Raw genomic sequence first — 23,851 nt, forward strand, 5'->3', positions numbered from 1 at the left:
GCTGTAATAGAATGAGTCACAGAAATGTTAGCAGTTCAAGGATAACTCTCCAGTTTTGACTTGGTAATAATCTGGGCTGTCTCTGCAATTTATTCAGAGTGTGTGTGTTCTGTAGCTTGAATACAAATTTTCTGTGCTCTGTAATTTTGGTCTTTATCGTCCATGTCATAGGTCCCTTCTATAATAATCCATCATGCTAGTGTTACGTTCAGCCTTGCTGAAGGGGTTGTGAATAGTTTCTTTGCCATATGTTTTCCTTTTAAGAACATTTTTACGTTGTTTCCTAATGAGGGCTTTTCAGGTACTCTGATGTTATCCATTATCTTTGTTCAATAAGTAACATATGATATAATGACGGTGCTGAAGACTTTTCACCTGCCAAAGGACACTCATCTGGCCATGAAACTTTAGCCTCAAATAGTACTATATACGCTAACAGGTGGGAAGGCTTTGAAGGAAGTTTGGAGGGTGGAGTCATCTGTAAGTAACGTTGTCACTTGCTTCTTCATCCACCTAAAAAAAAAATATACATAGTTGCTTCCTCACCACCATCACAGACTTTGAACTGAAAAAGTAAAGTTCTTGCTCTGTTCAGTTGTTTAACACTTCTGATGAATATGTTGAGCACAAGGTTAAAACTATAAGTCCAAAGAAATATTGTGTATGGGTTTCATCTCACCATGTGAGGTCATAGGTGGGTTTCGTTATTAGAGTGTTGGATTGTCTAAAAGCTCTGGGATAATAGGCCACTGCCAGCGTGTTTTATTTGATGATCAAATTTTTTTCTTTTTTTTGTGTTTTCCCATATTTCTTTATACACATTGCAACAATACATGTTCTGTTCTTCAATACATCAGGATGGTTCTGTGTTCCCCATCCCTGCCCTCCCAGTTTCATCTTATAACGGGCTTCACGCTATATAGATGTTGGTACTGAATGTTGTTTGCATTGACCTTGGCTTTCAATCTTTTAGTTACAAGGCAAGGCTAGGAAAATGCTCCACCTGATATGCAGTGCAAGGACAAGTTCCTTGTTTAAAGTACAGTTGTCCCACAGGGGATCACCGCCAATCAAATTTCCCCAGAACCGTTTGCAAAAGAAAATGACAGAATTTTTGAAGAAAAGAAGTTGAAGGTGGCCGACTCCTTACTGCTGGAGTTCCAGCAAGCTTTGGTCGTTAAGTCCCAATCTGTAATGCATGCCATATTTGACATACATGATGGGTGTGAAAGAAGGTAATTGGTGTGGGACTCTGCAGCATGAAATCTCTCCTTATGACTGAATGAGAACCTACTAATAAACAACTGCTTGGTAATTGGTATGTGCTCTCAAATGGATTTAACAGGAAGTCAACATTTCAGCTACATTTGTGATTTTCAACATGCTATGTTAATGTATTTACTGAATTCTGTGTCAACTGTTATAGCATGTTACTTAGCATCCCCACTTCATCAACCGCCCCAAACAGTAATATCTCAATACTGACAAATACCCCTTACTTGCACTTTACAGCATTATGTATTTTCAGCTATTTAATCTATTATTATATGTACATCCCGGTTCTTACCCTGTTAGGAATTCTTACAGTGGCATATTTGTTGTGTCTCACACCCCCAACAACTCAAGTGTTACCCACCTAATAGCACCGTGACCACAATGCCTAGCACCTTGCTGTGTTTTTACAGTGGTTCAGGACGAACCACTGTGACTTCCTTTCCTCTATGATAGTTCAAACATAAGCTACCATAGTGATTGTGTTTTCACAGTGGTTCACAACCAACAACTGTGCCTTCTTTTCCTTTGTGGTAGTTCAATAATAAACTACCATAATTGTTGTGATTTCATAGTGGTTCACATTGAACCACTGTGTCCCCTTTCTTCTATGGTAGTTCATCAAGAACTACCATATCTGCCATATTTCACAGTGGTTCACAATGAACCACTGTGTCTCTTCCTTTCTATGGCGGTTCATCAGAAACTACCACATTTCATGATGGTTCACCTTGGACCATCCTGGCTTTGCTCTCATCCATTGCATATGCTCTCTCATATAGGTCTTCATTTATCTATGGTGTTAGATATATGTATATACACCTATATATGTACATATATATGTATATATATGCATATTCTCTTATACTGAAGAGGCCATTGCCTCTCATACATGCATCTCTATCCAGTCATGTCTATCTAATTATCGGTATCTAATATGAATATTTTGACATTTCCATTTTCTCTCACTTTATACTAACCAAGTGTTTTTGCAGGAAAAGGGTGGAATATCATTATTTAGAGTTCTATATTTGATTTCATGTATTGTAATAGCTAAATGTAATGAGAATTTACATTTCCTGTTTTAGATAGAATGAATGAGCATTGTAAATGTCATCAATTGCTTATTTTCATGCTTTTGTCTTTATTTCTCAAAATCCCACAATGGAGAAACACGAATGGCACGTGCACCATTTCGTAAGAGGTAACTAATCCTAAGTTGATGATTTACATCAATGGCCATAGTCAGGATGTAAACAAAACTTAGGATTTTTATCTTTTACAAAATAACACTGGATCCACACCGGATCTGTTTTCAAAATTCATCATATTTTCCTTAAATATTTTCTTCTTTTATCAGAATTTAACTTAAAATTAACTCAAAATATATATCAATGGCCATAGTCAGGGTATATTGAGAGTTCATTTCATTTTAAATTCTATAAAAGCACCAAATGTATTTCATTCTTCTCTTGAATCTAAATACAGATTATTATATAATACATTCAATGACCATAGTCAAGGATGTATTATATCTTCAATCTTATTTTAATTCATCCAAAGAATGGAATAGCTTTTTCAAAATCCAACTTCAAAAATTTAAATTCATTCATCATTTAGGATAGAATTGCATCATATTTCTAAAATTTCCTTTTCATAAATCCAAGTAATTCTTTCCTTCATTTCTCAGATCAAATCCTATTTATAAATTCAAATTCAATTCTATTTCTCAAAAGGATTCAAGAATTCAATTTCAATGTCCCATTTGACTTTGAAACTTCAGAATCATCTTGTATTTCAAATTCCAAATTCTATCTTAAATTTAAAATCCAATTTAACTTTGAAATTCATTTGTATATTCAAGATTCAATTTCTAAAATTCATTTTCCAAGTTCAAATTAAACTTGGAAGTTCTTGATTCATCTTCTGAATTTAACTCCAAATCCATTTTAGGATCCAGGATTCAACACTCATATGGGATCTCAGACTTCAGATCCAATTCCTCTTTAGGATCCAGACTCTAATTTCACTTTGGATCTTAGGCTTCAGATCCAATTCTATTTTAGGATCCAGAATTCGACTCCACATTGGATCTCAGAACACAGATCCAAATCCATGTTAGGATCCAAAACCAATTACACCTTCGATCTCAAACTTCAGATCCAAAATCCATCTTAGGATCCAGAATTCAATACTCACATTGGATCTCAGATTTCAGATCCAAATCCATCTTGGGATCCAGAGTCCAACTCAACATTGGATCTCAGATTTCAGATCCAAATCCATCTTAGGATCCAGAGTCCAACTCTACATTGGATCTCAGACTTCAGATCCAAATCCATCTTAGGATCCAGAACTCAAATTTACATCGGATCTCAGATTTCAAATTTTAAATCCATTTTTAGATCCAATTCCATTCCCAATTCTAGATTTCAAACCCAAAGCCCTTTCCAGATCTCATTTGAATTTCCTAAATCCATTTTTATTCTTAAATACCATTCAATTTTCTCAAATCCATTCTAAATTGCAAACTTCAAAATTCAAATCCATCTCAAGTATTCATTTCTATTCCTAAAGTTCAAATTCAAAGTCCATTTCTGACTTTGAAATTTCATTTCCTTTCATTTTTCAAAGCTTCAAGTCATTCTTTCTCATTTATTCCTCCATCCCTGATTTATTTCAAAGACTTAGAACTTCTCTGATCTATCTCAAAGTTCTAGGTTAGATTCAAACATTTCTTCACTCCCTCATCAAGTTCATCTCAGAACACTTGGAAATTTTTCAAAACATCTTTCAAAAGAGCATACATCCCTGCATTGCACAAGTATGATTCTTTATGCATTTAGAGTTACAATAAATTCTTAGATTATATTTAGGCAAAGCAAAAGGTATAGATTTGATCCTTGGTTCGATTACCCCTGGTAAAGGCGCCAGGAACGGTCGAACCTCGTACCGACGAGCGAATCCCGTCTCTCCATTTTTCCCGCACATTTTCAAAACGGAGGCGAGTTAAATTTCTAAATATTTTCAAATTAAGGTCAAGTGAGACCGCGCAAAATAGTTCCTCTTCTCTCTTTCTTTCTTTTCTCTTCTCTCTTTCTTTTCTTGCTTTTATTCTTCTCCCTTCAAAAAGGAGGAAAATAGAGCTTAGAAAAGGAAAAGAGAAGGAAGAGGGAGAAAACCACAAAGAGAGGAAAAAATTTGCGATGATCACATTAGGACAGCGGGTTGCTCTTCTTCTTCGTCCTCTATGAGGAGATTTTTATCAATGCAGTCCTCGATGACATTCTTTAGGACGAAGCAATGCTCGGTGTCGTGCCCCACTGCTCGGTGGAACTTGCAGAACTTGTCCTTCCATTTTCCCAAGGAGAACCGGAGGATCAGCAACTCGCGGAAGTTTAATCATATCTTTGCTCAGCATATACTCCAGAACGTGTTCGAGGGACTATTCCTGAGCAGTGAATTGGCAGTCATAACCCCAACCTTCACGTTTTATCTTCTCCTTCTGCTTGGCGAGAACTGGCTTGTCATTCTGCTTGAAGGGTTCCTTTCGCTGCCCCATCTGCTTGTTCGTGCAATCCTTACTGCTACTGCCCCCAGAATTAGCCGAGAATGTATAATTCACTTTCTTTTTGAGGTCTTGGCTGCCCTTGACGAGAGTGTTGCCTTCATAATTCCCATTGTCCATCCCCATCTTGAGCCACTCAGCTCGTTCGATAAGCTCTATGAATGATTTAGAGGGGTAAGTGGAAATCAGGCTTCTAAGATGTTGAGAAAAATTGTTCAGGATAACTTGGAGTGTGTGCTCCTCTGAAATGGGGGTTCTCATCTTGTTGCAGGTATCTCTCCACCTCCGAATGAAGTCTACGGCTTTTTCTTTATCTCCTTGTTTCAGGTTATACAGGTGATTGAGGGTTGGTAGTGCCTCAGTGTTGAACATGAATCTTTCCACGAACAGATTAACGACCTTGTCAAATTTTTGCAGCTCAATGGGGTTGATATGCTCTGCGTACCATTTTGCGGCTACGCCTTCTAAGCTGCGAGGAAAGCACAAGAAGAGGGCCTGATTGACTTCACTAAGTCTGGCACATTCGGCGAAGAACATTGCGAGATGGGCTTTTGGATTGCCAGACCCATCGAACTTAATAAATTTTCGGGGGAGGTCTTTCAAGCTGCGGTCTCCATCTAAACCAAGGTAGAAGTCATGTTTGGTATATACCCTCTTTCCCTTATCTCGGATCTATAGGTCTTTGACCATCTTCGTCAATATTTGAACTGAGTCTTCCACTGGGACTCCATCTTTAGGCTTGTTGACTGATTCAGGTTCCTCTGCCACCTTCTTGACTTGTCGCAGATGTTTTGGGACGAATACAAACTGCTCTTCTTCGGAATCCTTTCCTCCTGACTCTGTGCCTTCAGAGGTGTTGTCTTGCTAAATTTTCTTTTTGCTGATCCTGACATGCTTCTTCACTGACTTCCTTTTGACCTTGGTTTTAGAGGATGTTTTCTTTGAATTTGCCCCAGCTTGCTCGAACATCATTTTTGCCATCATCTTTTGAAAGATTTTATACATCGCTGGATCGACATCATCCTCATCTGAATCATGTTTTTGGGACAATCTAGAAGAGTTCATCTCTTCCACTTCACTGTTATTGTGCCGCTGAGCTGCCCTTCTCTCTGCTCTCGTTTGAACCATGATTGGAACTGTTGGTGTTTTCTGGCGAATAAATGAAAGGTTCAGATCAAAGAAATTTTGAAAGGAAAAAGAGATAATGAAAGAGAATTTTAAAGAGATCGCTCGATAAAAAGGATTTTATATGAAGAAGATGGAATATACGAGGAAGAGTATTTTTGAAGATGACAAGACCTTGAATATTTTTGAAAATTGCAGGCAGGATCAAAAGAATTTAAAATAATCAGAAGAAGAAGAATACGCCTGGACTTTTGAAAGATAAGGGAAAGAATTTTAAAAAAATGTCCAGGGTTTAAGAAATTTATGAGAGAATAAAGAAACAAGAAATATACCATCCTGGATTTTGAGAAAATAAAAGAATTTTTATGAAATAAACATCCAGGGTTTTGAAAGATAAGAATTTTCAAAATAATATCTACAAAAAGAATCAATTTATACAAGCAATGATGCACAGAATAGCATTCCCTAGAAGCTGATTCTAAATGCAAATTTTGAAAAGGCTCGTAGGACCTTAATCCTAATTCTAAGGTTTAGATCATCTGATTCCAATCAAGGTATGCCGATATACCCAAGCTGAAGCTCAAAGTACGTGGCATAGAAATATTCCTCCGGTTCTAAGGTAATGGCTTCCCAACATTCTTGAGCACCTACCGATATACCTCGGACTATGGCCCTTAGGTACGTGGTAGGGGGGTGTGAACCCAAATAAGTGGTCCAGTTGTGAGGCTCTCTCCCAAACTATGGTTCAGTGAGACAGCCCAGCAACGTGAAGACCGGGACAATATAGGTAAGGAGGTTTTCAAAATATGTTCAATATGCAAGAAATCAGATGGCTCTAATTCAAGTCCTAAAGAGATAGATTAAAATGAAGAGAAGCATACACTTGCATACATTGTTTTGCATTCAATCCCTAAAATTTGAGGAGAGTTGTATTTCAGACCTAAGTCTAATGTGAGCATGGAATAATCTCCTCAATATGGTCCTACCAAACCATACTTAACTCCTATATGCAATGATGTCAGCTTTAGGACAGAGTCTAGGCTCCTAAGGTTTTGCATGGAAATGAAGCTGACACGTGTAGAATAAAGACTTAGATAATATCAAAGCAAAGTAAAAGGCAAAAATTCGACCGGACGGAGACAAGTCCCATCACGGTCGCCAAAACTGTGATCATCGCAAAATTTTCCTCTCGTAATATTCTCTCTCTTCCTTCTCTTTTTCTTTCTAACCTCTATTTCCTCCTTTTTGAAGGAAGAAAATAAAAGGGCAGAAAGAAAGAGAGAAGAGAAAAGAAAAAGGAAAGGAGAGAAGAGGAATTCTTTTGCGGGGTCTCACTTGACCTTAATTTTGAAAATATTTGAGAAAATAACTCGCCTCCGTTTTTTAAATATTTGCAGGAAAACTGGGAGACGGGATCCGCTCGTCGGTACGACCGTTCCTGGCGCCTTTACCAGGGGTAATCGAACCAAGGGTCGAATTAATGCCTTTTGCTTTGCTAAGAAATTATCTAAGAATTTATCCTAAGTCTAGATGCACAAAGAATCATGCTTGTGCAAATGCAAAGATGTATGCTCCTTTTGAAAATGATTAAAAAAAAATCCCAAGTATTTCTGAGATGAATCTGATGATAGTAGTGAAGAAATGGTTTCTAACTTAGAACATAAAGTTCTAAGTTTTTGAAAATAATCAAGAGCTTGGGAAAATAAATCTGGGTTTGGAAAATGATCTTGAAACTGAGATGAGAGAAAAAGAGAAGAAAGGAAACTTCAAAGTCATAAATGGACTTTGAATTAGAAATTTGAACTTGGATGAATATTTGGAATGGAATTGAATTCTATTTTTGAAGTTTTGAGATTTGAATAAAAAATGTGAGAAATCTAAAATAGAATTGAGAAGTAAGATTGATTGGAATTCAAGAAGCAATTTGAATCCAAAGTTTGGATTCTAAATAAAGTTGAAATTCAAGAGAGATTGAATTCTGGGTTTAGAATCCTAAATGGGAATTGGATTTGAATTTTGGGATGAAATCGAATGGGTTTTAAGAATTGGAATGGAGTTGGTTTTAAGAATTGGAATGGAATTGGATCAAGATTTGAGATCCAAAGTGGAATTTGGATCTGAAGTTTGAGATCCAAGGTGGAATTGGATCCGAAATTTGGACTGGAATTTGGATCCGAAATCTGAGATCCAAAATAGAACTGGATTCTGAACCCTAAGATGGATTTTGGATCTGAAATCTTTGAGATCCAAGGTGAAATTGGAATCTGGATCCTAGAAATGGACTTTGGATCTGAAGTCTGAGATCCAATGTAGAGTTTGGACCCTGGATCCTAAGATGGATTTGGATCTGAAGTCTGAGATCCAAAGTGAGATCGGATTCTGGATCCTAAAGGGGAATTGGAGTTGTTAAGTTCAGAAGATGAATCAAAACTTCCAAGTTTAAATTGAACTTGGAAAATGAAATTTAGAATTTGAATATACAAACGAATTTCAAAGTCAAATTAAACCTTGAATTTTGAAATTTGAATTTGGAATTTAGAAGATGAATCAAGAATCTCAAAGTTAAATTGATCTTTGAGTTTGATTGGAGTTTTGAATATAAAATGAATTTGGAATTTCAAAGTCGAATTGGACTTCGAAATCTGTTTTGAATTTGAATATAAAGAACGACTTTGAAATCTCAAAGTTAAATTGAACTTTGAGATTTGAAAAATAAAATAGAATTTTGAAAAATGAAAGGATGAATCAGATTTGATAAGGATTGAAGATAGATTGAGGAAGATATTTACATCACTTGGATTTTGGAAAAGAAACTTTTGAAGACATGATGCAGTTCTATCCTAAATGATGGATGAATTTGAAGAATTTGAATTTTGGATTTCCATTCCATTCTTTAAATGAATTAAGAATGAGGTTAAGGACATAATATACCCCTGACTATGGTCATTGAATATATTATATAATAACCACATTTAAATTCAAGTGAAGAATAAAATACATTTTTGGTGCTTTTATAGAATTTAAAATGAAATTAATTCTCAATATACCCTGACTATGGCCATAGGTATATATATTGAATTAATTTTAAGTTAAATTCTGATAAAAGAAGAAAATATTTAAGGAAAATATGTTGAATTTTGAAAAGAGATCCGGTGTGGATCCAGTGTTATTTTATAAAAGATAAAGATCCTAAGTTTTGTTTATATCCTGACTATGGCCATTGATGTAAATCATCAACTTAGGATTTATTACCTCTTATGAAATGGTGCACGTGCCATTCGTGTTTCCATTTGTGAGAATTTGAGAAACAAAGGAAAGATGCATGAAGAACAAGTAATTCATGATATTTACAATGCTCATTCATTCTAATCTAAAAGCTGGAAAATGTAAATTCTCATTAGGTCCTAACTTATTACAATACTTAGAATTGAAAATACAACTCCAAGCAATGACATCTTTCACATATTCCCTGCAAGAATACTCAGTTAGTGTAAAACATAGAAAAGAATTGCTCATGTCATACGGATCTAAAAAAATTGCCGAATGATGAAATGCTCATATGGCAAGATATTTATGACTTAAGGTATAAGAAATGATATCTACATGCGTATACATACATACATATCTACATACATGTATATATATATATATATATATGTATATATATATATATGTATATATACATATATATATATACATATACCGTATGTGATTTATGTGCGACATAGGTGGATGAGAGCAAAAATGCTGGAATTTACAGGTAATGAGCAAATGAATAAATGCTAAAATCACCATGGGAATGTAAGTGCTTTTGCAGGAAATTTCAGCAAAAGACAGGTGGGGCTGAACAATATGAAGTGCTTGTGGTGCTGTGAATATATTCAGGTAAGGTGGGAAATAAAGATGATTATTTAGGTGGATGTTTATGATTTGCACAACAAATGACACCCAAGTTGCAACTGAATACTGCAATGGTGAAGGCAAGTATTGAAATGGGTGTCAATAGGAAAATATGGATATGTTAATGGGTTTTACACCAACAGCAACAAGCTATGAGTAGGGTGAATAGTGTGCTACAGGTGGAAGTGTGATAGATGACATACGAGGGAGGTGCAATGAAGTGGCACGCTGGAGGGTGAAGATACCACAAGCCATAGTGATGTGGTGGAGATACAATTTGTACAACAGTGGAAAAGTGAAGTGGATGTGTTGTTGCCAAAGAGTGTTGTGGGTGCAGGGATGGTGCTGGTAGTGCAGGAATCTAACAGATACAGCATGGTAAGACTGTGTAGGTGATGAAGTAGTTTCAAGTTATCACATGATTGTGATAAGCTACAGGGAAACAGTGCAATAAGAAGCTGCTGTACAGAAAATATCATGGGTATGATGCAATGAATAAGGGTGTAACAGGGTGGATGAGAGCAAAATGTATTGTGAAGGACTTAGTATATAACAATGGACTATGGGTATGTTGTTGCACAGTGATGTCACTGTAGTGGCAGCTGTGTTAAAGGGATTGGGCCGATGGAATATTGCTGCACATGTTGTAATTACAGGATTATGAAGGCTGGGTGGAATGCACAGATGATGGATACGGTAAGGTGAATAAAGCTGCAGAGAGTCCACAGTAAATAAGCCTAATGAGTAAGCTCAGCTGGTGTATTCATAGGAAAAATATAAATATCAGGACAGTCGCAGGGTCGATACTTATCAATCCTAACAGATGCCCAAAAATGATTGTGGGGATAGGATAGTAAGAGCATATGCCAAATTATACACAGGGGGTGTAATCAGAGGTGAATGTTGTAAAATTTTGTGTCAGGCCAAATCTGCTATGGTAAAAGACCACATTTGGTCGATCATGTTTAATGTTGTAGATAGCATCGATTGATGCTTTCAGAAATCATGATGTATCTATTGATAGTAAAGCCAAGATTTTATATGTTTAACTACTGTAGATACAAGAGGAGAGTGGTTCTATATACACTTCACTAAGAATAACAAAGAAAATGTTTCCAGTAGGCTCGGTTCCTGAGTGTCTCCCTTTCTTTTATACACTTCTTTTTTTTTATGCTTTAAAACTACGATTTACACTAGCTAAAGGATCAATGATTGAAATAAAACCTGAACGAGTTTTAGGCCCAGCTTTATCTTTTCATGCAAAACATTCAGCCACTACCTGTATGTTTAAGACTGAAAGAAAAGAAAATTTTAACAAGCTAATGAGTATAGGTGATGAGATATAAAATCAGAATTTACAGGATGATTAAGCTCAAAATAACGCAAATGTCAGCTGAGATTCACTTTCTGTTTGGAATCTACAGGGAAGATAAAAAAAAAATGCAGGAACTAAAGCAACTATACGAGGACAAAAGACTGATTCTAAAAGAATAGATCATAAGAACCCAAATACTAAAGAAATCTTAAAGAAAGAAACTCACCTGGAAGCTCTAAAGATATCTAAGAAATGGCTTCAGCAGGTGCCAAAAAGTGACTGCAGAGATCAATAACTATTCTAAACAGGCTCTCCTCGGAATCAAGGGCTAGAGACCGTTGGACCTCAAAGTTGGATCAATCATGTATTTCCTGTGGCTGAGAAAATTTGGTGAGCGTGATACCACTGAATACAGAGATATCCATGGTGGTGAACAATTCTTGCCTACATCCTGCTTCACTTCCATAGCTTAGCCCAGAAAAAGCATATGTTATGGGTACACAAAAATTCAACTGTGAGCATCAATTTTACAATAGCAATGATATTCTCTTGAAACTTCAGCAAATACCATCTTCTCCATTAAATCCAAGATAATCACAATTAGCCTAAACAAAACGATAGTTGAACTCTGGAGAAAAAAAAATGAACACAACACCAAGATTTATAAACATTGACTATTGTTGTCATTCATATGCTGGCATATCATTCAAAAAGTATTTAGGACACAAACAAACACACAAAAAAAAAGGGAAAAATTTGCTGATGACAATCTTAATGGTTTACAAGTGAAATGGCATGCGATGCAAAGTAAATAAATAAATAAATAAAATAAAATAAAATAAAGAAAAGACAAGACAAGAAACAAAATAAAAAATCGAGATTCAAGGGATGCTAAAATGAGAAACTAAAAAAAAAGAAGGAGAAATGCAAATGTACAGAAAACAGTCCAGATGAGGGGCAAATTGACTTAGCTTGAATGTAAACAATATCAAAGAGACTAAAATAATACAAAGAAAAAGGGGATTTTGGGATGCAAGCCTTCCTTTGCTGTAGCAAATGACAGATCGGCCCTGCTATAAGCAGGTCGATCCTGTCATGAGTGCCTCAAAAGGGAGAAAACGAATGAAGATCAATATAGGGTAATATCATAAGCAAACTTCAATAGAAAATCAAAAAAAAAATGAAGGAAAAGGAAAAGTAAGATGAAAGCAAAGATTAAATTGAAATTCAAACATCCAGATGCATCGATGATGCCATTGCGAGGCATCATCGGTCATCAGCACCTAAGCAAAGATCAAAACCCACTGTAAAATTTTAAACAGAGATAAATATTAGAAATTATAATGCAAATGAAAAAAATACCGATAATGAAGAAAAGAAATGGGGGAAAACAAACTCTAAAACATGCATTTAAAATTTTATGAAGAACAGGGGATGTCAGGGATAAATGAAGAGTTCTTACCTCGTCTGAAGTTGTGAGACTTCGAAGCCTAAAGAAGAGCGTCAGAAGTTCAGTTTATTTGCTCGAGTATTGACACTTTCTCTAGATGTTGAAGATGGAACCAGCCTGTGTTCTCAATGGAGAAAGAGTCACTCGCCCGTATGTCGATATTGAACAAAATTCTATCAGCGATAAGGGGAGAGAGGGGAACCAGAAGGAGAGAAGGAGAAGAGGAAGAAGAGGAAAAGGGGAAGAACGTGAAGCATGATGGGGTGAAGACGGATCGTCGAAGGAGAAGAAGATGGTAGGGTAGAAGACGGTTGAGGAAAAGAGGTCTTTCGTGACCCCTTTTAAAGAGGAAAGAGAGATCTCCAGAAGGGGAGGCCGTTAGGCATCGATGGTGGAGGAGGAAGATGGGTTCGGAGATGGAGGGTGATGGCATCGAGCATTTTGGTGAGAGAGGGAGAAAGGAGGAGCGAATGCAGAGAGGCGCCCGCCAGCCCATCCCCTGCGAAAACTCTCAAAACCCTAAAAGAAATCCGTAACGGGGGCCCTCGGGTCTTTTTATGAGTTTTTCAAAAAGGTGCTCTTTCAAGAAAATTTTGCTAAAAAGAGGTTTTTCATAAGAAACAAAAAAAGGCTTACTCCAATTTTTTTTGTATTTTTCTCTTCTTTGAGACTTTTCTTTTTCCTTCATTTTAGTATATAAAGTTGTGAAATTAAGGAAAACGAGGGGTTTATAATTTTTCAGAAATATTTACAAAGAGAAGAGTTTTTGAGAAATTTTGGGTTTGTATTTTTGAAACTTTTCTTGGAGAGGGGTTCGGATCCGATTCGGATCAAAACTGGGTCAGAGATAAGACTTTGGGTCCGAATTCTAACGAATCCAAGGAATGAATGGAGTTTTTTGGTTAAAAATTGACCCGATTACTCAGAAGACGGAGGTCAGGGGCAAAGAAGGAATTTTTGGATTTTTTGGAAAATTTGGGGTGTTCACACCCTCCTACAATCCTCTAGGAGGAGACACCCCTCTCTAAAGGGACCAAAACTTGTAAAAAGGTAAGTTTTGACCTTAAGGCCTTGCCTTAGTTTTTGGCAAGTTTTATTTTAAATTGATTTTTAAAGCCTAATTTTATTTTTATCATTTTAAAGTTTTAAATTAAAGTGCCACAAAGGATGGGATAGCCCACCTATGGACTCCTACAATTTTATAAAATTTAATTTAGTTCTAAGTTCTATTCTACTAAATAAATTCCTACTTAATTAGTTTGAAATTGAAATTCACTTCTTTCAAAACTCAAATGTACAATTAAATGAAATTTTTTAATATACATATTAATTACTTATTATGTATATTTTTTTCTAAAGATAATTTGAATTCTTTAAAAATAATTTTTGAAGAAAGTAGATCCAATAGGGTCGATAAGACCCTTGGGCATGTGTGTATTTCATACACTTACAAATTTTTGTCTAAGTCCTATGTACCCCATATCATTATGCTAAACTCCAATCATCATTTTTTTTATTTATCACATAATAAGGAAATAGCCAAGATTCATGAAAATTTCTCAAAAAATTATGGGTATTACATCCAACCCCTCTTAAAAAAAATCATCCTCAAGATTTAGTTAAGGTTACGTATTGAATAGGTATTGATGTTTCGCTCCCATCTCCACCTCGAGCTCCCATGTACACTCTTCGAGCCCATGGTGCTGCCATTGAACCTTCACTAATGAAATTGCCTTATGTTGTAGAACCTACTCTCATCGATCTACTATCTCAATTGGGTGTTCCTCAAATGAGAGATCCTTCTGCACCTATACCTTGTCATACTGAATGATATGCGTAGGGTCTAGCACATACCTTATCAACATTGACACATGGAAAACATCGTGGATGTTTAAGAACTAAAGCGGGAGTGCTAATCTATACACGGTGCCTCCGATCTTCTCGAGGATGAGGAAAGGTCCGACATACCTCAGACTCAACTTTCCTTTCTTGCCGAACCGAAACACGCACTTCATTGGTGATACTTTGATGAACACATGGTCTCCAACTTCGAATGTGACTTGTCGGTGCTTCAGATTTGCATAGCTCTTCTGACGACTCTGAGCGGTCAAAAGTCTCTTCTGAATCAACTGTACTTGATCTGTATAGTGCTGCAAAATTATTGGGGACTCGATGGCTCGATCACCAACCTAGCTCCAAAAAATTGGAGATCTACAAGGTCGTTCATACAATTCCTTATAAGGCATCATGTCGATACTTGAGTGATAGTTGTTATTATAGGTGAATTCGGCTAGCTTCATATGTTTGCTCTAATCGCCTTTTTACTCTAAAGCACAAGATCATAGCATATCCTCTAAGGTCTAGATAGTCCTCTCCGACTATTTGTCTGTCTATGGGTAAATCATTGTACTGAACTTAAGATTTGTTCCCAAAGCTTTTTGAAGTTGCTTCCAAAACTTCGACGTGAACCTGAGATCTCTGTCTGAGATAATCAAGAGAGGTACTCCATGTAACCTGACGATCTTGTTAACGTATAAATTCGCCAGACTCTCCAGTGTCCGATTCGCCTTGGTCAATAGGAAGTATATTGACTTTGTAAGGCAGTCTATTATAACCCAAATAGTGTCATACTAGGGTTGTGTCCTATGCAAACCTACCACAAAGTCCATGGTAATTTCCTCCCACTTCCACTCTGAAATCTCTATTGTTTGTAACATGCTTTCAGGTCCCTAATGCTCTATCTTGACCTGCTAGCAAACCAAGCATCTCGATACATACTCGACAATGTTTCTCTTAATGTCGTGCCACCAGTAATTCCTATAAAGGTCTTTATACATCTTCATGCTACCCGAATGTATAGTAAATCTTGTCTGATGTGCCTCGTCTAGAAGCGCTTTCCTCAACTGAGGATCCTCTGGTACCCAAAGCCTCTGATTATACCATATGTTTCCATCCGCTGCCATATGCAGAGTTTTCTCATTCTGTTTGCAAGTTGCAATCATCTTCATGAATCTCGGGCCATCCTTCTACAGAGCGATGATCCAGTCTATAAGCTCTGTCCTCACAACCAAACTGGCAATCTGTATGTGACCTGAGTCAGTGTCAAATGGTCTTCAGTCAATCTGGTCCTTAAGTGGTCTTCACTCGCTGCTAATCATACTAGCAAGACTTCTTGCCTTTTTGCTCAAAACATCAATCACTACGTTAGCCTTCCTCGGGTGGTATGATATAAAGAAATCATAGTCCTTTAAGAACTCTAACCATTGTCTTTGCCTCATGTTCAGGTCCTTTTGCGAGAAGATATATTTGAGGGTCTTATGGTCAGAGAAAACCTTAAATTGCTCTATGTATAAGTAATGTTGTCAAACCTTAAGTATAAAGACCATTGGTGCAAGCTCCACGTCATGGATAAGATAATTTCACTCATGCACTTTCAGTTGGCGTAAAGCGTACGCTATGACCTTACCATGCTACATCAGCACGCATCCTAATTCAGTACTCAATGTGTCGTTGTAGACTACAAAGCCTCTCTGTTCTGAAGACAATGTGAGTATTGGGGCCATAGTAAGCCTCTTCTTCAACTCTTGGAAGCTTTCTTTGCACTGCTGAGTCCATACAAATTTTATTCCTTTGCAAAATAGCTTCGTCATCGATGACGCAATTTTTAAAAATTCTTGAATAAATCTTCGATAGTATCCTGCATGTCTAAGAAAACTACGAATGTCTGATACACTCTTAGGTTGTTTCCAGTTTAAGATCGATTTCACCTAATTCCAAACATAAGATTCTCACAGATTAAAATAGAGATCCAAGATAGTTTTTTTCAAAATATAATCATTGAGGTGCATTACCTTAGCAGAGACCACTGACACTATATCTTTGAAGATCATATGTCCCAAAAACATGACCTGCTCCAACCAAAACTCGCACTTAGAGAACTTTGTATACAACTGATGTTGTCTAAGAATCACGAGAATAATCCTCAAGTGCTCTATGAGGTCTTTCATGCTTTCTGAGTAGATCAATATATCATTGATAAACATAATCACGAACAGATCCAGGTAGGGCCAAAAGATATGATTCATCACATCCATGGACATTGCTAGAGCATTGTTTAGCTTGAAGGGCATCCCCAAGAACTCGTAATGGCCTTACTGCATCCTGAAAGCCGTCTTCTGCACATCAGACTCCTTGATCCTCAATTGGTGGTAACCCAATCGAAGATCTATTTTGGAAAAGACCTTAGTATCACAAAGTTGATCGAACAAGTCATCGATCAGTGGAAGAGGGTACTTGTTCTTGATCGTCACCTGGTTCAGCATGCTATAGTCAATGCACAAGTGCATTGATCCGTCCTTCTTCTTGACAAACAAAACTAGAGTACGCCACAATGAAATGCTTGACCGAATAAAACCTTTATCTATCAATTCTTGCAGTTGTTTTTTTAGTTGTTCTAATTCCTCTAGGGTCATGCAATAAGGAGCTCTAGATATTGGGGTCATATCAGGCACCAACTCTATGCCAAAACTGACCTCTTGTAGGTGGTATGCCTGGCAAGACATCTACGAACTCACAAACCATGTCTAAGTCCTTTATTGGGGTCGTTCTAAGGTTTGTTGGAGACACACTTGCTAAGAAGGCCTCACAACCCTTTTTCATGCATCGTTGTGCCTTCATTGTTGAGATCATTTGTCCTTTACTTTCTTTGTTCTTGAGTACATGTTGATCTGAGCGAGTAAACTGAATATGTCACTCACAATATCTCATATAAGCATAGTGCTCGTACATCCAGTCTATGCCAAGAATAACATTGTAGCCCACCATGTCCAATAAGATCAGACTGGCAAAGAGGTTCTGCCCTGAGATTATTACTTCTACATCAGGTAAAAAAGTATGAGCGATAGATCTGTCATGCGTTGGTGTGATAATTTCCAGAATATAGCCCAATGTGATTGGTGTGATATCAAGTAACTTTGCAAATTGTGTGGTGTAAACACCCCAAATTTTTTAAGTTCATTTCCAAACACCACCCTTTTCACAGATGCCAACCCCTTTAGCATAGCATAGGATTTTAACCCCTAGGGTCATTCCAATTTTGGTGTCATTTCACACCATTTTACCAGAAAAATTATAATTTTGCCCCTAGGTAACCTTAGATCCTTGACAGTTAGGCCCAACCAAACTCATTTTAATCTTAAAAGAGCTAGAATATCAATCATTTCTAGCAACTTGGAACTCATGGTGCATAGACCTTGTTCATTTCAGCTAAAACTGGTTCATTTCATGTGAAATGAGCTCATTTCTAGCTCAAATTCAACCCAATTGTCCCAGAATTAGTTAATTTCAGTATATCTTATTATCATGTGTTTAACTTGAGCTCATCAAAAGTTCAAGTGATCCAATTCCAGTTTAAACTTGTTTTCCCACATTGTTGGAGTTTATTTTGTGCTCATTTTAGCTAGAATTGAACTAACCCTAGTTAGTCCAGCTAGGATTTATCTTGTTTAAGCTCTAGATTAGTTCATCTTAGTTCAGCTTATTGTAATTTTAGTTCAAATCCAGTGTTTTGTTCACTATATCTAGTACACTCTTGTTGTTTACTCCACTCTATAGTGAATTTCTCACCATTTCACTTAGAATTGTGTCTGTTTTTAATCATCCGGTCTAAGAGTTTAGTTGAGATAGTATATTCTTAGTTCACCTGAGTTTAGAAAGCTTGGAACCCCGTTCAAGCCAACTCAAACCTTGTTTTCCAAGTGTCACTCTTGACTTCACCTTACGCCTCTGCTCAGGAGGGCAAACTCATTTATAATCTTGGTCATGTCTATTTAGAGGGGCAGTTCAGTCAATTTTTAAGCCAGGATAATTTACACTCTAGACTCAGATCAATTCTTTTTCTAAGATTATATCTATATCTGAGATCCAACCTATGTTTCAATGTGGACATTGAATACCTGATCTGATCCAATATTGGATCTAATATCCAGTATCCACTTTCTATTTCAGACCTCGACACTTTTGTTTATCTCACTTTGTTAGCTATTTTTAGGGTCTATTTTGTCTTCAGAATTGGATCTCTACATTAGATATCCAAGATCCACCCACCGATCATTTACTATTCAGGATCCATCCTTTAATTCTTATTTAATATCCAGGATCCATCTCCACCATCTTATCTTTGATTCAGGATCTATTTTCCAATCTTATCAAGATCTAGGATCTGCCCACCATTTTCAAGCATGGAACATACCCATTGTCTGAGATCCAGATCCATTTTTTATTTGAAACTTAAGATCCAGATCTGAATTCACTACTTTCTTTTCATCCAGTTTCAAACATGGGTTCAAAGATTGTTCTTTACATTTTAATGTGAACCTAGTGCTTTTACACTCCAACATTTGATATTTTGAAGTATCTATTTGCAAAAATAATGTGCATCAGATCTAGATACATATTGGATTTTTTATTTGTACTTTTATTTGGTTTGAATCTCAAAATGGATCTTAGATCCAATTTAAATTAGTTGAGACTCACCTAGGTGGCGTCACCTCTAGATTATCCTCCTCACTTTGTTTCCTTACTTTTGTTGACTAGTTGATTTAGGATTTTGTCTTTGTTTTATTCTTTTTATTTTTAACCTTTTATTATTTTAGTTGTTTTAAAATCAAATGTAGACGCCACTCAAATGGCACCACATCTAAAGACTTCTAATTCATAATTCCTTATTTTGTCAAGTGTTTTACTTAGATTGAAAAAGAAAAAGTCAAAAACAATCAAATGTGGACCCCACTAAGGAGGTTGACTCTTCTAATTTCTTTTGATTATTTGCTAATTAGTTTCAGAAAATATGGGACCCACTAGGGAGTCCCTATCCTCTTCCAACTCTCTCTATAAAAAGACCCAAGAGAGGACGTCCAAAGGGGTCTCTCTCTCTTCTTGATTTCTTCTCTTCTTCTTCTTCTTCTTCTTCTTCTTCTTCTTCTTCTTCTTCTTCTTCTTCTTCTTCCATAGGTGTCGCCCCTCCCCTCTAGCTCTTATTCTTTCTTCTTCATTTTCATTTTCTTATTTTGTTGCAGCAAGGGAAGGCCATCCAGATCCAGGTAACCTCTTTTATTTCTCATTCTTTTATCATTTTATTCCATTACTATTCTTATTACAGTTGCTGCATTTTTTTTAACAGCCACAAGCATATCGAGAATCGCCTCTTCATAGGCTGAATCCCTCCTTCTAATCGGCTACAACAAAATATGCATTGTGCTTCATCATATTTTTCTTTTCTTTATGTGTATTATAGATCTAGATTTATGTTACTTTTGTATCCATATAGATTTAATCTTTTCTTTTTCTTTTATGCACGGGTAGATTAGGTTTGATCTTGTTTAATAGCTATGCCCTAAAATATTGATTTTTGGCCATCACGTTAGCATCATTATTTCATGTATTTATTTTTATCTTTTCAAGCTAAATTTTTTATGAGATATACATTCATATGTCTACATGAATCTGGCCATGTTTCACTATTTTTCAATATCTTTTGATGTATTTTCAAAAATAAAAATTGAAACCTATTTTCTGCACCGTCAGGGCATTGTTTGTAATCAAGGTCATTTTGTCGGGGTCATATCTCCCTAATCGGAGATGATTTTTCAGATCTGTAACAAGAAACTTCTTTGTCTGCATGTCTAGTTTATTCTTGTGAATTTGATAATTTTTTATATCCATTTACTATTTTATTTTATCCAAAAACCAGAACCTATTTTTTTACACCATCAGGGCATTGTTCGTAATCAGGATCATCTTGTCGGAGTCATATCTCCCTAACCGAAGATGATTTTTCAAATCCATAAAAAGGTATTTTTTAGTCGTCATGTCTAGTTTATTTCTAAAAAGTTTGGTAATTTTTCAAGTCCGTTGGCTATTTTGTTTTATCCCAAAACTATGATAGGTATAGAATATCATGTTTTGCTGCCTACTTCCACTTATTAATTTAATATATTTTTCTTGAGTATTTATTAAATTTGTTTTTTTATTGTATGTTGTCTTTAGGGTTGTTATAAGTATTCATGTCAATTTTCAGAATTTTAGGATATCATTTGATATTTTATTTTGCTATTTTTCAAAATTTGGTTTTCTGCAGAATTCTATTCTGTAGAGATAGGGACAGTTTTGATATTTTTTATTTTATGAATTGTTTTCATGGTTTTTTTAAATTTGATCATCTTCTTGATTATATCAGGGTGCCTTCCACTCAATTTGGTTTAAATCTGAGTTTGTTTAGCTTTCGGATTAGGCATATTTCAAAACTTGTTTCTAAAACCCTAGTGTTTAAGAATATTTTGGCAATTAGTCTAAGTCTTTAGGGATATTTTAGTCATTTTGCCTTCAATTCTAAAATTTTATTTTATAATAAGTTTAGTTTTATAGTCTATTAAATCATGCATTTTTATTTAGATTATTTAGAGATTTTGTTTTATTAATGTGTGGGAAAGGCTTATTTCAGGTAAACATCCTTCAATTTCTAGATATTGTTGGATAAATTCCAAAAGGTCTATATATTTCTACTAACATGTGTACTAATTTTGCAGAAAAGTTTAAGATTTTATTTTTCTCTTTTCTTTCTTTATTTTATTATACAACTTTTCAATATAAATTGTAATCAAAGAGTCAAAAATAGTGAAAAATTACTTTTATGCATAGTTAGGATTGCATAAGCATATAGTTTATTTTCTTAATATTAATTATCACTTTTTGTCATGTATATGCATATTTTAAATCTCACTTATGGTGATTTATGAATGGCATATGCACCTTCTTTTTAGAAGTTAATAAACTTAATGGAATTCATATTTGTGGCCATAGTTAGAATACGAATGAAATTCAAGTTTTATTAACCTCTTTTAAGTTACAAAAGCCTAAACACTTAGGTTATTTTTCAAATTCATTGCATACTTTTAAATCTTTTAAAGTATTTTTCCAAAACCCTCTTCTTAGTATTTAACGAGATATGTTTAAAACATACTTGTGGTCATAGTCATGAATTTGTGGGGAATTTATTTTATTTGAATTCTATAAGGCATAAAAAACCCTTTTTCATCGAAAGAGTTTTATAAAACAAGGAGATTTATAAATAAATTTTCTCAAATCTTTCAAAAGGAATTTTGGTAAGGTGCATCCATGCATCATTTAGACTCAGGTTGCATCACGCATGGGCCTACAAGGCCACACTTCTAAACATTTGATCCTTTTTCAGAATATCTCAAAATATTTTTCTTTCAAAGTATTTTTCAAGAATTTTAGGCATGCATCTTGTTTTCATTAACTCTTTTTCAAAACTATGTCATGTGTGTTTACTTCCTTATGCATGCATTCTAGGACTTAGAATAATCTCTTAGACATTTGAACAAACTAAGGTTCTACGACCCATGGTTAAGGCTCCAAGAACGATTAAACCTCGTATCGATAGGCCCTCTCTCAAGTTTTCCCATATTTTCAAAACGGAGGCAAGTTTTCTTAAGACTTTTTTTTTTAAAGGTCAATTGAAATGCAAAAGTAAAATTTTGCATGATAACATGTGGATTCGAAAGAATGTGTAGCGCCAGTGACAAACAAAACCTTGGCATCAAATTTTACAATGGAAATAGTACCTTCGATAATGTTTGCATCCCATTGCAACTCCTTTGCAGAATTCATGTATACTCGGCTGGTAGCTCTCCTCTGTTCTTAAGCCTGGGGCTATTGTTGGCTCGGCTGCTGGGGTAGCTGCTACTGCTACTGTCCTCGAGGTGCGATGTTTGCTTCTGCCTCGGCTAGTCGCTTGGGATAATTTTGAACAATGTGTCCCATCTCTCCACATCGTAGGCACGCTCGTGTGAGTCTGTAGCAGACTCCTGCATGTGCCTTCTTACAACCAGAGCACACTGTGGCAATCTGCTGGGGTCGGCCAGTGCCACCCTACTGCACTTTAGCCTTCTTTACAGGTGGTACTCTGCTCATCTCAGCTACAGGTCTAGGGGCTTTGTTTTCATTGCCCTTCGACATGTCGAACCTCGAGTTTTGATTTTATTTTTCCATCTGAAGCACAGTGGCCATCTCAATGGCCTAGTTGAGATTTTAAGGATGGCTAGTCAGCACTCAGGTAGTTCATGAACGTACTTCTTTGCCTGAACCTCATCAATCATATAAGTATGTGGGCAGTACTTCTCTAGGTGTGGGAATTGGGTAGTATACTCTGCCACCTTCATGTTCCCCTGCTGGAGATCCAAAATTTTTTGCATCTTGCGATCTCGAGCGTACATAGAAAAGTGGGTGTCAAGAAACACCTTTGAAAACTCCTCCTAAGTCCACGTTTGTCGTTCCTCTGGTGCATATTGCACCTCTCGAGTAGTCTCCCACCAACTCTTGGCATCGCCCTAGAGTCGGTAGGTAGCATAGGTGACCTGCCTCTTAGTGGGAACCTTGAGGATCTCGAAGATCTCACTAATAACGCAGACCCACTCCTGAGTTGTGTCTGGGTTTTCCTTTCTGGTGAAGGCGGAGAGACTCAGTTCCATGAAGCATTTATAAGACACTCCATGGCTCGCTACGCTAGTCACCCCATTGCCATCAGGGAGATGGCTGCTACTATTGCCATGACCTCCGTTATTTGCAAGGTTCTAGAACCTGGCAGTAAACGTGACAAGGGCTTTCAAGAGGAAGTCCCTCTGGGCAGTTCAATCGAAAGGTTGTCGTGAAGACATCTACAATAAAATTTAATTTGAATTACTTCTAAGTTTTGCATAAATAAAATCTTTGTTCTGATGCCCTACTAAGCATCTATGTTCTAATTTTTTACATAATTCATTTAAAGTAATCTATTAGAACATGTTTTTCATATCGAGTATAAAATAAATATAAAAATAGAAAATACTCACAACGATATTGGTCGGTTGGATAGGATTTGAGCCAAACTTTTCTTCTGCTCTGATACTAAGTTGAAACACCCCAAATTTTTGTATCTCGAAAATCATGAATTTTTTTTTTTTGGAATACTTTTATAAAAACTATAGCGGAACACTAATCAGGACAAAAAACTTGGCACGTTACATTCTCAATTACATTCATATCTATATGTGCATTTAATTTAAAAATTAAGCATTCATAAATTGAATAAATGTTCATATATATCCAACTTAATAATAAAAATCTATTTAACAAATTAAATCAAATATCAAAGTTCTGAGCA

This window comes from Nuphar pumila, chromosome 9, assembly GCF_984573655.1.
Source record: "Nuphar pumila chromosome 9, dmNupPumi1.hap1.1, whole genome shotgun sequence".
NCBI lineage: Eukaryota > Viridiplantae > Streptophyta > Magnoliopsida > Nymphaeales > Nymphaeaceae > Nuphar > Nuphar pumila.